An 18,743-nucleotide genomic window follows, 5' to 3' on the forward strand; every position below is an offset into this window, starting at 1 on the left:
GACAGGGCTCTCACCCTCCTTTCACCCACATCAGAGTCCCTTGACGTTGCCCATCGTCGACAGCCTAAAGCCTTCGACCATCGATGTGACTCGTCTCACATCAGTGTTTTGGGGTTGTGAACTTGTCTAAGACCCCCCCCCCCCATAATTAGACATCCAAATTCAAAATTCACATAATTGGGATTGATCATAAGATGCCTTCTCTAACTAAACAGAGAAGGGGGAGATCCCAGAAGCCAGGACCCTCGCCCTTACCCTCACCCCCTACCTTTCCCCACCTGCACAATGTCCTCTGAAGCTTGGCAACTGCAAGATCCTGCTTGGCAACTGCAGATAGACTCAAAGCAGAGTACCATGTCTTCTTAAGAATAGCAGGGAGAACATAACTCAAGCAGTGTACCATATCTTCTGAAGAACAGCAGGTAGATCATAATTCAAGGCAGTGTACCGTATAGACCATGACATGTTTCAAGGCACAGGCCAAGAAGATTTTGTACTTTTCCACCACCTGGCCCCTCTCACCCCCTCCCCTTGTAAAACATGCTATAAAAAAGCATTTCATGTTCAATAAATAAATAAATAAATAAATAAATAAATAAAGAAAAACATTCCAGAATCTCAAGAACCAAAAAAGTTTCACAAGAATATTCTTAAAAATGAAAATTCTCAACTCACCAATGAAAAGATGCAGACTGACTCTACTAAAAATAACTATCTTGAGATATAGTTCAGGCAGCATAATTCCCGCTTTCAAGCACAAAGACCTGAATTTGATATCCTCAGAACCTTTAAGAAAACAAGGCAAGGGTGGTAGCAAGTGTTTGCATCTCAGCACTGGAGAGGTGGAGACAGCGTGTCCCTTGGACTTATTGGACACCCAGGACAGCTTACTGGGTGAGATTTAGGCCTGAGAGAGATATATTTTGCAAAAATAAGGTTGTTACCTTCTCTATACAGTACAGAAACACAGCCCACAGGTCTAAGGACATCTCCTCACTATTCAGCCATCTACACAGAAGTCACTGTCTTAACCAGATGCCAACTGTTTCTGAGCCTAGTGAGAGTGGTTGACTTATCAAATGGGTAAGACTGCCAATCTCTTTTGACTAGAGCCCAGCTTCCTTTTTTTAGGTGTGACTTCAGTTCCCTTCTTCCCCAGGCTGGGAAGGAGGCCACTGCACAGCTGGACCTGTCTGTCTTCTCTTTTGTTTACTGGCCTGTTTCCCCAGCTCTAAAGCTCACTTCATTTGTGAAGTTCCGAAGCTCTTCCTGTCATTTCCCTCTCTGTGACACAGTCTTACCAGGTGATATGGAGGCAGCTTCTAACTAGCAACTTCAGAACAGTTTTGTTTTTACACTTTCTGGGGCTGGGGTGCGGTGGGGGTGGTTTTGAGACAGGGTTTCTCTGTGTAGCCCTGGCTGTTCTGGAACTCACTTTGTAGACCAGGCTGGCCTTGAACTCAGAAACCCGCCTGTCTCTGCCTCCCAAATGCTGGGATTAAAGGCGTGTGCCACCACTGCCCAGCCACTTTTTAAATTAGTAAAAACATGAAAGTTTCCATAGTTTCCTGTTACATTGGCAGCATTTAGACAATAACTCATCCATGACATGTGAGATAATGTGCTGTTATGAAGTATTTTCTCTTTCTTTTAATGCACGTAAGAGAACATGTTTCCTTACAGAATCTGAGGCAGACATATCTTGCAATGATGCTTTAAATGATTCAGTGAGGGTGAGTGGTATGCAGAAGTTGGTCTGTCTTCTCAGAGAGACAGCCAGTTGCCACATGATTTGCTGGCCCAGCTGTGCTCCTGCCCTCACAGCATCCAGGCACCATTGCACATCTGGCTCTGGCCAGACTGGAAGGAATGAAGCTTAGCCTGGCCTGGTAGGTTCAAGGGATCGGGAGACAGCTTACAGTAGAACAGCTCTTTTTTACTGGGGGTAACAAGGGCCATAGAAACCTCCCAGAGTGGGTAAGGGTTTGGGGTGAGTGTATATTATTGGCTGTGGCTGAGGTGCTCAGAATGCTTCATTTGCATGGAGAGAAATTCTAGGTGCTTGCTGGACATGTCCTTATAGGGAGAGAAGAAATTTAACCCTGTAATTTGGCCACTGGGCTACGTGATTACCTCAAGGGTGGCAGAGGTGGAGGTTGTAAGGTTTTAATGTGTTAAGACATGCAGGCCCAGATCAAGGAGAAAAACAGTCCCACACCTGCCAGGCTCAGGATGAGATTTTCAGTTTTGGATGTGTCTCTGACTCATTCTTACTCTGGACTGGCCCCCTCAGTTGCACGGCTTTCTGGCCACACAGTGGTTTAGGTTTTTTTTTTCCTTTTTATTCTTTTTATTAATAATTTTATTTATTTACATTTCAAATGTTCCCCTTATAGGTCTTCCCTTGGCAACCACCCACTCCACCCACACCTGCCTCACCCCTCTAGCATTGCCCTTCCCTGGGGTGATAAGCCTCTACAGGACCAAGAGCCTCCCTCTACCCACTGATGGCAGTTAAGGCAGTCTTCTGCTACATATGTAGCAGGAGCTGTGCACTGACTTACATATACTCTTTGGTTGGTGGTTTAGTCCCTGGAAACTCTGAGGGGTCTGGTTAGTTTTCAAGAGGGGGATTCTGTTACTTTCATTTCTCTTCCTCTTTCCATCTATGGCATCCTCTTCATACCCTGTCTGTTCATAGACTTCAATATGTTCTTCAGAGCTTTGATGGGATGTCTATTATTCAATCCTCTGTTTCAGGTGCCTATGTAGACCAAGGATGGTGAGTACTCAGCAGTAGGCCAGAACTGAGGGGAAAGCTAACTTTGACTTGGAAAAAGAGGGAGATATGTTCTAGGTGTGAAGGGACAGGAACCTGTGATCCCTCAGGAAACTAGACTAGTCTGATTTCACAAACTAAGTGTATTCTTTATAACAAACTCTCATATATAAACAAATATCTTAATACCACCTAGCCCGTGTGAGGGATCTGCTCCTAGAGTAAGAAGCACAATCTCTGGGATGAAATGTTCATGTTCTGTCCAACAAACATCCACGCCTTTCATACTATGATTCTGCAATTGGTACAGTCTTGCTAAAGATTTGTGAATGAATGAAAAAAATCAGTTCACACTCACCTTGTTCCCAGCACCTTGCTCCCTCTCCCGGGGGTGTTGCTTAGCTTAATATGCATTTGATAATGTTTGAGCTGTTTCATTTGCAGTATTCAAAGTGGGTGATATTACCCTCAGTTTACAGATGAGGTGACAAAGGACACAACAGATGTCCAATGTGTAGTTACAGATTATGTTGTCCTGTAGAGTCTTGCCATTTACCTGAAAACACAATATTAATATCCTTAAGGTAAAAAAATAAGTTAATAGAAGAGCATGTTATAATAATATTTAAATTCAGTTAGTGTACTCCAATGAGGAGGAGTAACATGGCTTTAACAGACCTTACAAAGACTCTATGTCCAGTTCTTCCAGTGTTAGCTTCTGATGTAGTCCACACTCCCCCTCTGCTTTGGCTGGATTTCTTTAACAAACAGCCCTAGCTCTTCCCGTTCCCCTAGAAGGTTTCTATCTGCCTGGAATGCTTCACCTTCCCCTGTGACTCTGGCACGTTATTCCTCTTGGTGCTTGCATGTGCCTTTCTTAGACACCCTTACAGCTTATGTGGAGGATCCCTTCCAGCCTGTGTGGATGATTCCTTTTTATACCTCACCGTCCTTTGTGGAATCTACCTGAAGTACACTTGAGGAAATTTTTGATGTCTTTGGCAGAGTCTTGCAAAGTATCCCAAACTGACTTTCTTTTATTCTACAGTCCATCAGACTCCCCAGTATCTGGGATTCCAGGCATGAGCCACAGCTCTTGGCTAAGATAATTTTCTTCTTCTTTTTAAAATCAGTGTCCTTAATGGGCTAGCATTTTCTTTACTGCATGCCAAGTACTTAGAAAATGTCAGGTCTTATTATTCATTGAACAAAGAAAAGAATAAAAAGTCTATTTGATGTAAGGCATAGGTATAGATGAGGAAAGAGTGGGTAGAAACAGTGTGGGTTTTAATCATCATTAAAGAAGACTTGAGTGAGTAGAGAAGAAATGAGATGGGCTCTTGGGTGGGAAGAATGCCTTACATCAGTACTTAAGTTATAAAATCATTAGCTTTCATTAGATACATTTGCATACATACTGTGATGGTTTGAATGAATACTTGGTCCGTAATTAGTAGAACTGTTTTGGGAGGTATGGTACTGTTGGAGGGGGTGTGTTACAGGGAGTAGGCTTTTGGATTTTAAAAGTCCATGCTAGGCCCCCTTCTCTCTCCTACTTGTACATTAGATATAATCTCTCAACTACAGTGGCATGCTTGCCTGCTTGTTAACATGCTTCCTGCCATGATGGTCATGGACTGTATCTCTCTGAAGCTGTGAGGTCCCATTACATGGTTTATCCTTTAAGCTTTCTTGGTTTTGGTGCCTCTTTAAAGCAATGAAGAAGTAATGAAGACATATGTATACATACACATCTTCAAATTTTTATGTGACAAAGTTTAATGTTCAGAGAAAATAAATATTTTAACTATACTTTCATGGGTGTTTCATTTTATACAACCTCAGAGGAAACATTTAATTTTGTTGTTGTATATTTTTATTTGTATGGAAAAATGTAACCAAAAAATGTTGGTGTCTATCTGTATTAAAGTTCTATAGAGTAACAGAACATATAGAACTAATCTCTTTCTATATATATAGAAAGGAGATTTCTTAGAATGACTTAGTGTACCCTAGCTATTCTAGCAGTGGCTGACTATGAACATGAAGTCCAAGAATCCAGATATATATGTTTACAGGGACAATGAACCTCCACAAGGAGACTTTTAGAAGTAAGTGGCAAACCTACTCTCATGGTAAGGTCTGGTTTTATGTCTAAGTACATTTCGAATTTGGGTGAAGAACTTAAATACATTTATTATAGATGATGACAAACTTTGTCCTTTCCTCAGACTTCTCTTCCTCAGCTGCTCTGACCAACTGTTCCATTGCTACATAACCAGAGTGACCGGCATTGCATTTATATTATGCACATGTAGAAGAAGTGCTGGATTAAAGAACTATTATTGTAAAACACAAAACTATTATTGTAAAACTATTATTGTAAAACGCAAAAAGAAAGGGATCTCCAGACAAGGAAAGATCTTTGTATGGAATACTTGTCACGAATTGGAAAGCCAAACAGTCATGAAAGTTTATGACAATGTTCCTATGCCCAAGCATGTTTGGTTACAATATTCCTATGTTCATGCGTCTTTGGTTATTTAAAGCATCAGCTTGTTTTAGGTGCTGAAGATTTCTTATAAATCACAATATCATCTCTGAATACAAGCTAGATTAACACACAAACTTACAGAACTGTAACAAACTTAAGCATATGCTCCCTTTTGAATGTTTGTGTGAGGTTTGTACATTTAGTGCTAATTTTAAGGTCTCTGTTAGCTTATTTTTAATGTTCTAAGGGATTTGTGAGCAAATCTTAAATGCATTTTAATAAGTATTTCAGCAGAGACTAAACATCTGTGGACATTATTTACACTATACATTATACTAGAGAAGCATACAACAATTTAGAATTAGCATTTTGTGGTGGAATTGGGAATTAGAAACAATGAATGAACAGGAATCACAAAGAAAATCAGAAATTCTCACACTTTTTAATGTAGGACAACAGTGGTCGTTCATGGCCTCCATTTGTCTGTTCATTCACTTCCATTCATAAGCTGTTATGTGTTTGTACTAATAAAGCAAGATATGTGGCCTTTATTTGATTACATCTGATTCCAAAGTAAAATGTGGTTGTGAACAACTATTGACTTAAATGCAGCTCCAGGGTGAACCCAGCCCTAGGAACTGAAGACACAGATGTGTCACACTGTGGAAAGTGCCGCCGCAGACCAGCAGGACAATCAGGGCTCAGTAGCTGATGGCTGGTTGGTAGTTTGATGCAGCACTGTCTGTGTTTTTGATTTTTATTCTGTAAATAACTATGTCAGTTTTAAATGATATAGTATGTTTATGAGTGTCCTTAGACATTCACGACAGATGAGATCAACTTACCTCATGCCAGGATTCTGCTGTACTGTCTCAGTGTTCACATTGCGTAGCTGCTGCTTTCATAGAATGATATTCTTAGAAAGAAAACAGTGGTTAGGAAAAATCTTTGGGAAATTTCTTGGTAGCTTCGAGTTATGTAACTCTCATAGTCATCTTTAAATAAATCCAACATGCAAATGACTGAGACTATATTGATGGTATCGGTTCTTGAGCAGTTAATGATTTAGATGGTGAATAACTAAGCATGACACTCTGAATCAGATCTAGGGAGATTGGGAATAAGATGCATATTTGAGTAACAAATAAAATAATTGTAGGTGAAATCTTTTCCCAACCAAATCTTAATTATTTAAGCTATACGTGTCTGGAAGTAGGAATTAAACTGAGCTGTCTCTTCAGTGTTAGTTATGACAGCCATTCTAAATAGTTATTATGCATACCCCACTGAAAATGTCTATATGCTACAAATAAGAGTTGTGCCAACTCTGAGCAAGTCACCACAACCAATCCTTTAGGTATAACTACCAAAATATCCTGTTCAAGACTGGGATTCATAGAAATTTGAGTATTTATAGACTTATGTTTCAGGCAAATTGAAAATTATTATTCTTTTGTCAGAAATAACAAGTAACCAAAAAATTATTCATACAAAATTATAGTTTCTTCACTTAATAAATGTGAATGAATCGCAATTCAACAGTTATCTGCTATATATACTAAAGCATGAAATTCATTAATTATTTTTTGAAAACATATATATATATATATATATATATATATATATATATATTGATAAAATGGCTTTATTATTTGTGGCATACTGAATTATCTCATTTAGATCATGGTCTCTAACACACTGAAAATTATTCCCCCAATGGAGTAGGATATCACAGTCCTTTTGTTAAGGTAGAATTAAAGTCTCATCAGCAGGAGGACGGACCACATGGAAGTAGCAGTATAATGTTCAATATAAGCAGTGGTTTAGAAAAACAACAGCCATGCTACTTGTACTGAAGATGTTTGCCAACAGAGAATTTATTCACTCACACAGTGCATTAGGGCAAAGTCCTTTGAAGTCAGAGGCCACTGCTTGTACATGACTTCTGGAAAGAAAGCCAGCTCTTTAGTCAAAGAAGCAATCCGGTGTAGTGTATCGATCTGGCAACATCACAGCTGCCTCTAATAAGTGGGATGGAAGGGCTGCCTCTATGGGGCTGGAATTACTTTTCGATTGCTGGGGCCACAGTGTTGGTACTCTTATTTTGCTGTGCCACCTTTTCTGATCAATACTACATCACCCAGCAGATAGTAATTAGGTTTCAGAGAGCCATTCAACAAAGATCTGGGTTGACTGCGATAGACAGAGCCAAGGAAAAGGTCACACAGAATCAGCAGCCAACTAAAAGGTGATGGGTAAAGAAAAGACCCCTTGCCTGAGAAGTACTTAGCTCTTTTTTAATTACTGTAATTTTCAACAAAAGTCAGAGAGTGAGATGATGAAGTGAAGCACTTCCCTCCCCGCTGTTCCTGATGAGGCTTGATAGGCCTCGAAATTACGCATTGACTCCCCGTTTGATTTCTCCCAGTGTTTAGTGCTAATAACCTGTAGGCCTCTTTTTTTCTTTGTACCTCTCAGCCCTGGTGTCACTGCCGTAATTACACTGTGTGAAATCTGTACTGCAATCACAGCTGCCAACTTACAGCTTCACAGGCTGGGTCAGGCTGAGGATGGCAAGAAAAAAAAAAGGAAAGGGGGAAAAAGCTAATCGCTAAGAAAGAGGGAACGATCTGAAAAAAAAATTCCTGCAATGTTGTAATGAATTCTAATAGAATCTCCTCATTTTCGAACTGTGTACAAACATAATGAGTTTCCAGACACCGGTGGATGGTACCTGTGCTCCTTCCTCACATCAAATCTCGACAGAAATAAAAATGCAGCAAGTGACAGATATAAATGCGACATTAGCATTGGCGGCATTTTGTCAATGCAGGTTGTGAGCACAGGGCCCAGGACTGGTGACCTGCAGAACCGCGGGGAATTCTATCATGAGGATTAAAAGGTTTAATACACTTTCCCACAAGTCCCCTATTCTTTAAGCACCCCGAGATGAGACTTAGAGGAGAACGTCCAGGTAGAACCTGCTGCTGGAATCGGGATTGAAGCCATCCCAGATCTTTCTCCCTCCAGAAGTTTGGACCTCAGGTCAGAACCAATAGCAATAACAAGTACAGTGGGTTTTAGAAAACTCAGAGTACTCTGACAGAACTGTAGTTCTCTAAAGCAATGAGATGAAAATTTCAATTAAAGTATCAAGATAAAGTATTACATGACACAATAGCGTGATAATCTGTAGGTATGGACACAATGATGTGGAACAAGTACAAGGATGTGGATAAACCAGACATGGAGAACATGGAATGTTGCATGTCGATTGAATTATTTCATCCTGACCAACAGAGACTTAAGTACATGGATTTCATACAATGTGACCTGTCTTGGAGACTTTATTCATGAAAGGATTTATGTTCATTCAACACAAGGAAGGTACACTTCAGTGGTTAAGTGCTCAGAACCACGTATTTAGCTCTTACATGGAGAAAAAAGTTTTCTCGAGATGAAGGTGACAGTAAAATGAATTGTTGGCATCATACCTATGTTAATATAATAACTTAATGAGTTATGAAAATAACATTTCCCGGTTGCAACCACACATACAGTAATTGTTTGAGGTTGTTACTGATAGGCATGGTGGAAGCTTAGGTATGTGTGCATGTCTCCATGTTTGACATAAGATATGAGAATCAGGGTACATGCTTTTCTCACAGATTACATAAGATATGATCATCAGGGTACATGCTTTTCCCACAGATTTCCCACCCACTCAGCTAACCTGTTGATAGTTTCTGTTGCAAGTCTCTACCGTTTAAACTTTGTTTTAGAGGCCAAATAAATCCTTCTTCTTGGTGGTTCGTATATTAAGTTGTCTGACATTCCTATTAGTGGAGAACAGGAAACTCCTCCCTGCCCTTGCAAACTCGCACTTTCTCTTCCTGAAGCAAGAGATCTGGCTGCCCCTGCAGTCTCCCTTCACACTTGCTGCCTGTATTGTGAATAACAGCTCCTTTCTCAGTCCCAGGGACTCTATGACCTCCGACAGGCAGACACAAATCCCAAATATAGGCTTTGCATTGGAAAGCAGAGGTGGGAGTCTGTTTGACAGTAAAAGGTGGGAATGTTGAGCTGGAGTCATCTTGTCATGATTCCTCTGTACCTGGAAACCCAACAGGGCCAGGAGCACACATTCAAATAGTGTGTAAGCACCTACCTTGCACTTGAAATCTCCTGAGTGGGCACCACTGTAGCCTTTGCATCTCAAGTGAATTATTGGGAATGAAATAAGCCTTGTTGGAGGAAACAGCCAGTTTGGTAAATTGTCAATTCAAACATTTACTTGTATTTTTTGAACATAATATTTTTATTGATTCTCTGAGAATTTTGCATCATGCACCCTGATCACACTCACTTCCCAGTCCTTCCATGGCTGCCCACCTGTCTTGTGACCTACCCTTCAAAAAGGTAAAAGTAAAAATAATAATAAAAATTAAAAATGAACAAGTCTAATTTGTGTTAGCTATCATTTGCTGCGCTGCCTGCAGGGTGGAGTGGACCTTTTACTTTTTGTTTTGACTGTGTAAGCATTCATATAGGACCAGGTCAAAATATCAGCTTTTCTTCATTAACTCTTCAATATTAAAAACATTTGCATGGTGCTTTGTAGTTTATCATGAGCCTTTCTTCTGTCCTCCGTTATCTCAGTTGATTTTCTTTCTAGTCCCTGGGGTAGAAAACGTTTTTATTGGGATAAATCTGCATTAATTATGAAAGTAATATTGGGATAGACTACAGGCAATGGTTAGGAAAGCAAATTGTATTGGGTTTTTGACACTGAACTAATATTTGGAAAAGGTTAAAATTGAGCAGAAACACACAAGGTACAGCACTTCAGGGCCCGAAGCAAAACAGTGAGTTTTAGACCAGTGTGTGCTAGATAGTGAGATCAGGCCAGCCTGGCTTCCACAGTCAGACCCTTTTCATTCCATAATAACCACCAGAAAAATACACACTGGACATACACTACATAAAACTTTCCAATTTTTAATGTCTATGCTCCTAAGGAGTTTTAGCTAAAGTGTGGATAAATTAGTGTTATTAATTTTATTTCACTTGATATGTGTTTTTGAATAATAAAAAGTGGCATTTCAAACATTCCAAAAATATTCATATTGAAAGTTTTCAGTGTTTCATATTCTTTCCTGTTGAACTATCTGCATCTGAATTCTGTGCTCTTTCTAGAGGAATTATAGAAAGTTGACATGGGTGCCTACAGTCAAACTGGAATAGACAGAGAATAGAATGCTAATTACTGAGGGTTGGGCTCAAATTTGGTGAAAATATAAAATTTCATCAGGACAGGCAAAGCTTGGTCAAGAGACTTGTTACCCAGTGGGTGACCCCAGTCAACAGTGCAGTACAGCATGCAGGTAGAGTTTTAAGTGTTCTCACTAGAAAAAAAAAGTATATGAAATAATAGAGTGACTTGGCCATCCCATAGTGTATACATATTTCAAAGTATCATATTGTATATTATAAATAATTTATAAATATTATGCTTAAATTTAGTGTTTCACAGAACATGCTACAGTTACCCTTTTTTTCCCAAGAGAATTAAATTGTTTATTGAGTACATGTTGTGTTAATTATTTGAATCGGCCTCTGGCTCAGGCCGACTAACTATCTAAGCTGCAGCAGCTCTGCCTAGCCCAGCTGCCATGTTTCTCTGTGGGAGGCCATATGTGTGCTGCAGTTAGAAATGGCCAACTAGAAACACCTGCCCTGCCATCCACGAGATGTCAGTGTGGGAGATGGCTCAATCAACTTAGATATACCAACTACCTTTGACTGCTACAGACACATGAACATCCACCTCCATCTCCTCTCTGTCTCTCGTTCTCCTCTCCTAGCTCCTCCTTTTCCTTTTTCTCCTCTCCTTCTTACTCCTCCTCTTCCTCTCCCAACTCCTCGCACATTAGCTCCTCCTACATATCACCCTTTCTGTTAAAATTAAAAAAAAAACTTTCTCTCAAAATACAATAGAACATACCTACACCAATTTGTATCAGTAAGGTACAAATAGACCTAATACCCAGACCATCATTTTGTTGACTGAACAGAACCTCTGTCATCTCTCCTAACTAAAAGACTTAGTTGTAAATCTGGCTTATGTCCTGGCTTTAGAATGAATGTCAGCTGAAAAACATTCTCTCAAGTCTGTTCTCTCAAAGGAAATAGCCTGGGTTGGCTATGAGACTATAAGTCTTCAACGCAGTTAGAAATCCAGAATGACTGAATTAACTGAAATTATGGGAAACACAAAGCATAGCTTCTAAAACTTAGCCAATTTTTAGAGACCGCTGAACATCTGGACAGTCCCTAAACCTTACAACGTTGGAGCATCTGATCTTCAGCCTTCTGGCCTAGGATCATCTGACAGACCTAGTAATGCAGAATTTTTAAGGGCTGATTACTCTGTCTTGGAAGATATAATCAGTTGACTATTCTGCAAGTGTGTCCCTTTTCTGGACAGTATTTTGTCTGTAGATGAAAAGAGGCAATTCTTGCCCAGTGGCTGTCTCATTACAACTGGAGTAACTCCAAAGATGCTCAATTTCTTCTTAGAATCCAAGACAGGGAAGTTGTCATGAGCAGACAGGTCTCTAATAAAATGAACATTTATACAGGAATGCTTATAACATCAATTCTGTGGACTTCTGACGTTTTTGAAAACCAACTATCTATGTAAAGCAATATGGACTGTTGTCTGTTAACTACTTTCTGCTATTTCTAATTAAAATATAGAAAACACCCTAATAGTAAACTCAGAGCCATGCAATTGCTATAGGCCCTTAACTCACAGGCTAACCATCTCAAATCAGTTGTTAAAAAAGTTAAAAAAGGACTGTGTCTAAACCTTGTATTCCTAAATGTGTTATATAGGCACAAGCCTATGAAAGTAACAATATTAACCTCACTTTTATATCAATAAGAAACTCATACCAATGAAAACCTTAAATTTGAAATCAAAGTAAATTTTGTACCATTTAAGAAATATAACTTTAGCTTAATAACAATTATATAGATTTCTATCAAATAAGTTATGGCTAAGTAATCAATTCTAGCTATTCCTCCCTGTTCCAATACAACCACTACTTTTCCCTAGAAGGACAGTCTAATATTAACCACCTCAGTCCCCAAGCCCAGGGAATATGGGCGCCAACTCTTCATTAACTTCTTCAAGCTGATTATGGGCATTGAGATATTTGAAGAGGGACGGGGGGTGGGGGGAAAAGGTAAATTGATAAGCCTCTGATGTTTGTGTCTTCACTGCATCCAACTGAAATTCCAGGACATCAGAGGTTCGAGCAGGTCTGGTCAGCTTACTTGATGAGTAGATACACCAAGGTTGTATATTCTGCAATATATAATTCTCAAAACAAATTTTTGTATCAAGGTAATTTTTTGTTTGAATTCTGGAATCTAGCGTTCTGGTGGCCTGCCTCTGTCATGTCTAATCCATATAATTCTGGGAGGTAGAAATATCATAATCATCTCTTCTGAAAACACACAGACAAAAGCTTTTTCCCAAAACAGCATTTCCTTAAGCCAGTAACCAGAAAACCTTTATCTTGACCTCTTTCCCAGAGGAAAAATATAACCGCAAAACTGAAAATCACACCCATCTTGAAAATAAAATCAACTTAATAACTAAAATACTGTATGTGTCTATTCTTTGGGCTTTCCCTATTTTGCCAAGCAGGAAGTAAACCCAGAATTCCCACGGGGCCCACATTAGACAGAACCCGAGTCTTCTGTGAGGCAATATAGCTTTATATCATCTGAATACATCTGATTTACACTATCTTTCTGTTCGGCACTCTGCCTAGAACAGTTTTTTATTTATACCATCTATCTGTTTGCCTCTGTACTCCAGAGCAGCTTCCACTTATACATTGTACTCTCTACTCTAGAGCCAGTGACAGTTTTCCCTATCTAAGTTCCAAACCACAGGCGATAATCCCCACGTGATTTAGACAAATCTGTTTATAAATCTTTCCTAAAAGCAAATAATCTCTATATTTTAACTTTATACTTAAATTAGTAACTCCTCCACAATGAAGGGTTATTTATTTAGCTCTCTTGGTTAGAAGTATACCTGTCTGTCTGTGGTTCTGTGCCTAGAGCCACAGACAAGTTTTTCTCTATCTATCTTTGTTCTGAACCACAGGCAAGATTCCCCACAGTAATCGGACAAAACTGTTTCTAAATCTATCTTAAAAACAAATAATCTCAATTTTAATTCACAGACACTGTACTCTCTACTCTAGAGTCAGCTACGTTCTTCTTTTCCTAACAAAAAGCAACTTGCATTTCCCCACAGCCTGGGAGTTCAGCTGCAGTTTTTTGTTCAGGGTTCCAGCGCTAGGAGTCATGTGACTCTTATCAGCGCCAATCACTCACTCATTTTGTTTAAAAAAAAAAATACAACTTTTACTCTCAGGTGAATAGACTTAAATTTCTAGTGAATTCGTGCCTGAAATTGGTGCGCCACTTTGTTGTGGTAATTATTTAAAACGGCCTCTGGCTCAGACCGACTATCTAAGCTGCAGCGGCTCTGCCTAGCCCAGCCGCCATGTTTCTCAGACTGAGGCCACATGTGTGCTGCAGCTAGAACCAGCCCTCCAGAAGCACCATCCCTGCCACCCACTAGATGCCAGTGTGAGAGATGGCTCTGCCAATCTTCCACGCTGTCTCTGCAAGGCAGGGCATTGCCCAGACCATTCCGTCATCCATGTGGGCCCAGTAAAAGAATGAGACTCTAATTCTTATAGATTAATCAAAGGCTTTATATGTTTGATAATGATTAATAACAAGATGCCCATACAAAGAGAGTTGTATCTCAATTAGCTAACCTAATTATAAGTTTATAAGTTGTTCCCCACGAGTGCTCTCCATACCTGTGTGATTCTGCATCCTCCTACATCTCTGCCCTCTCTAGCTCCTCCTCTTCCTTATTTCTCTTCCTCTCCCAACTCCTCCTCTTCCTCTCCTTACTCCTCCCACCTTTGTTCCTCCTACAAGTACACATGATAATGGATGACACACAAGCTTCATTCCCATCTGTTATTTTATCTGATACCATTATTCAATTTTGCATAGGGTGTGCCAACAACCATTTTAAAATCAAATTGTGACCTTGCTTGGATGATCTTTTCAATAGTGAAACTCATTAACAGTAACAACAGTAATTGGCAGTTTAATAACACCAAAGTTTTTGAAGACAATGGCTTCTCCACCCAAGCAATCTCCACCATAAGGACCAGAGCTCCTGCTTCCAATGTTCCTTCTCTTCATCAGTTCAGAATTTGAAGACTGATTATTGTAATTGCCAAAATCATTGTAGCTTCCACCACCTCCAAAACTGCTTCTGTCATTGCCAAATCCATTATCGCCATCCCCACTGCCACCATATCCATAAATTCCAAATTGAACTTTGTACCACCCTGAAAAAATTCTAACTTCACATTGTTGGGGAATTTTACCAAGATGTCGTCAAGAGTAGACTAACTTTACACAGAACATTAAAAAGAAAAAAAAAAGAGAGACACATTTATTTAGCATCTTAATCAGACTATTACATTTAGCAATCAACAGCATGGGTGAAAAAGGTCTACAGTAAAACCTTTTTGTTGGAATGCTTTACACTTTCCACAGAACAGTAACTAAAATAACCTGTCATATGCTTAGTCACAAATACAGTCCTGGAGTTTTTGCCAATACACTTGAGTATTGTCTAAAACATGTCTTCTTTGTAGCAGCTAGGCCCTGCCACCACTATGCTTGGCTGGGTTCACAAATCTGTTGTAACCTGTAGCTTCTCTGTCACTTCTCTGGATCTCCTCTTCTGCTAAGATTTGTTTCCTGGCTGTAATTAGAATCTCCTGCCACTGCCATAGCTATTGCTGCTGCTGGAACCTCCATAGCCATCTTGGTTTCATGGTTTAGCAAAGTACTGGCCTCTGTCACCATAAGGGCCAGAGCTCCTGCCTCCAAAGTTCCTTCTCTTCATCAGTTCAAGATTTGAAGACTGATTATTGTAATTGCCAAAATCATTGTAGCTTCCACCACCTCCAAAATTGCCAAATCCATTATCGCCATCCCCACTGCCACCATATTCACCACCACCACGGCTGCCATCAAAGCCACAACAACCACTGAAATTTTCTCCTTGAACAAAATTGTCATTGCCACCAAAACTGTCTCCACAACCACCATCAAAGTTTCCGGAACCACTTCGACCTCTCTGGCTGGATGAAGCACCAGCCATCTCTTGCTTTGACAGAGCCTTTATTACTTCACAGTTGTGGCCATTCACAGTATGGTATTTCTGAATAACGATCTTATCCACAGAGTCATGGTCATTAACAAAGCAAAAGACCCTCTTTTTTCCACTGCCTCTGTCAGTCATGATTGCTATCACTTCAATTTTCCTATACTGCTCAAAGTAATCTTGTAGGTGATGTTCTTCAGTGTCTTCTTTAATACCACCAACAAAGATCTTTTTCACCATTAAGTGGGCACCTGGTCTCTGAGAATTCTCTTGACACAGCTCTCTTAGGTTCCACAACTCTTCCATCCATCTTATGTGGTTTTACATTCGTGGCAGCATCCACTTCCTCCACAGTGGCGTATGTGACAAAGCCCAAACCCCCAGATCTCTTGGTGTTTGGATCTCTCATTACCACACAGTCAGTGCTCCCCATTGCTCAAAATGGCTCCTCAGACTCTCATCGGTTGTTTCGAAGCCCAGCCCTTCTGCAGCTGTTCCGGCTCCTTGGGAGATTCTGACTTAGACCTGATGGCAGGGTGATGAGAGCCTTCAGATGTGCTTCCTAGACAGTGTCAAAGGGCAGAAAGGAATATGATAACAAACGTACCCATGCTACAGCTACTTTTTTTAAAAAAATTTTTATTGGATATTTTATTTATTTACAATACAGATGTCATCCCCTTTCCCCATTTCCCCTCTCTAGAAACCCCTATCACACCCCCTCCTCCTTTATGCCTTTATGCCATTTTAATTACATGCATGTATTAAAGGTCAGTTCTAGGTTGAGGGTCTAGCAATACAATAGATGCAAATAGTCAAGGAACAAGCAAGACAGTAAACACAATTATGTGAACACTCTCGTGATCACTGTTTCTAAGGGCTTATCAGGATGACCAAAGTATCTGAGACTACTTCCCTGTCCTAGTCCAAGGTCATTTTCATGTCTGAAGCCTACTTCCTTGTTCTACCTAAAATTTAGATTCCTGTCTGAAATTACTTCTTTGTTCTAGCCTAATGTCATATTCCTGCCTGAAGCCTACTTCCTTGTCCTTGGCCCATGCCAGATTCTTGCCAAGCAGCTCCAAAGGTTCTCCACCTCTCCCCCTTTTTTATTTCATTAACAAGACTGAGCCTATCTTAGGTCATTTCTGACAAGAATGCCTTCATTGCCCGTCATGGAGTATGCATTACCAAAAGCAATTCACTTCTGTCTTAGGTTGGTAAGGCTCTGTTCAGAATCTTACCCATCCTTGGCTTGCCAACCTGTTAATTTAATAACTCTGTCCGGTGGTCCATTTTCAGGTTCAAGCAATGTACTTTGGCTGCTAACAGCTACAGCTACTCTTATGATAAATAGTGTAATGTTAAATTTTCTAAATAGATTTTTTTTTTGATTCCTCTGTTTTGGCGCTAGTGACCAGTCAGAGCTCACTCTTACTAAGTACACACTGTGTCACGGAACCATGTGCCCAGCCCTAGTTTGTCTGTCTCTAACTACAGTTCAGTGACATTGTTTAATTTTTGTTTTGAAGTCATCATCATTAAGCATCTAAGGTATTTTTAAAAAAGTCTTCTCAAAGTGGAAATATTCTCATTAAACACTCACATCTGCTCCTGCCTACAGCATTGAAATTGCAATTCTTTCTGTCTTCATTGATTATTCTAGATAGGGAATCACTGTGTTTGTCAAATTGTGAATGTCTTATTTTATTTTGAAGTTTAACCATGTTTGAAATACGTGAGGATTTTCTTCCCTTTGTACTGCATCGTATTTTATGACACATGTCTACCATGCTTTGTGTCACTTGATGCACCAAAAGATGTCTGAGTTGTTTCCCTATTTCAGCTGTTGTAAGCAGCAGTAATCGTTGTATACAATTATTCTTTTTGTTGTTACTTTTATGTGTGTGTCTGTGTGTCTGTGTATGTGAGATATCTATCTATCTATCATCTATATATCTATATCTATCTATATCTATATAACATGTGTTCCAGTCAGAAGACAATGCTGTGAGATCAGTTTTCTCCTATCTATATATGAGCTCAGGTTTTTGAAATCAAGTAGTCAGGCTTCATTAAAATCACTTTTACTTGCTGAGCCATCTCACAGGCCCAGTATGACTTCTTCTTACTGACTAATTTATCTCTTATAATATTATTGCATTGTCTTAATTGACAAACATATTTTATAAGACAGTTGGAGATGTGGACTGTTTTAGTGTTACCTGTTATTGGTCCTTTTCTGTCATAAGGTAGTTTAGTTATAGTATTTATTATCTTGACTTGAAAGTCTTGCAAATGATTGTGCCACCTGTGTAGAGAACAGTTTAGATACAGTGGAAAAAGGAAATAGCTCAGAGTGCAGAAACATGGCCTGTTCAGTGCAATCAGAAACTTTATTTTCAAAAGTAAGTACTTGTAATTGATTTGATACATTAGCTTTGAATGTCAGTTACGTGAAATATGATTTTCCCAAAGGAATGCCATTCCTCTAATTAGTAGAATTGAATTACAGACACTACTTTCAATTATTATAGTTGAATTATTATAGTTGAAAAACCATAGATTTTTTTTTACCTAAGTTCCTACTTTTTATCCTCAATTTTATTCATTTTGTGTGTGTGTGCACAAAACTTACATGTTTCCTGTGTTATTCTCTACGGAAACAGGGATCCAGGAAGGCAGCTTTTGCATGATGTAAAATAGTGAACATGCTTTGGAGTACAGTAGGCAAGGATTCTCATCCCAGCTGGTCTACTCTTATTTTTCTCACTTTTAAATGGCACTGATGATTCCTTTTATAGCTACCACAAGAAACAAGTAGTATCCTGCATGAGATGTTTTGTGGTAGCATCCGACTCAGCACATCATTTCCAAATGTGGCCCTGGTTTAGGTAATTCTCCTTGTTCTGCTCATCATGCTGCTGTGACGTGTGTGCCTATCTACCCCACAGGAGGGGAAGCTCTGTGAGGATTGATGGTCACTACATAAGTGCTCAACAGGCATTTTAAAGGACATCAGATATGTAAAGTGCCATGCACATGACACAGAACAACCTGAGAACTGGGGAAGGTTTGTGGTGATGTGGATTAGGCTATTCTTTGTTTGCTTGATGGCTTGATGTAATGCTTTCTCTCTCTCTCTCTCTCTCTCTCTCTCTCTCTCTCTCTCTCTCTCTCTC

The 18,743-nt window shown here is 39.6% G+C and overlaps 1 pseudogene; it reads right to left on the reverse strand.

Moving 5' to 3' along the window:
• Nucleotides 1–15,162: 15,162 nt before the first annotated feature.
• LOC114620818 lies at nt 15,163–16,079 on the reverse strand (annotated as a pseudogene).
• Between the last annotated feature and the right edge of the window lie 2,664 nt (nt 16,080–18,743).

Source organism: Grammomys surdaster, unplaced genomic scaffold (assembly GCF_004785775.1).
Source record: "Grammomys surdaster isolate TR1022 unplaced genomic scaffold, NIH_TR_1.0 170, whole genome shotgun sequence".
NCBI lineage: Eukaryota > Metazoa > Chordata > Mammalia > Rodentia > Muridae > Grammomys > Grammomys surdaster.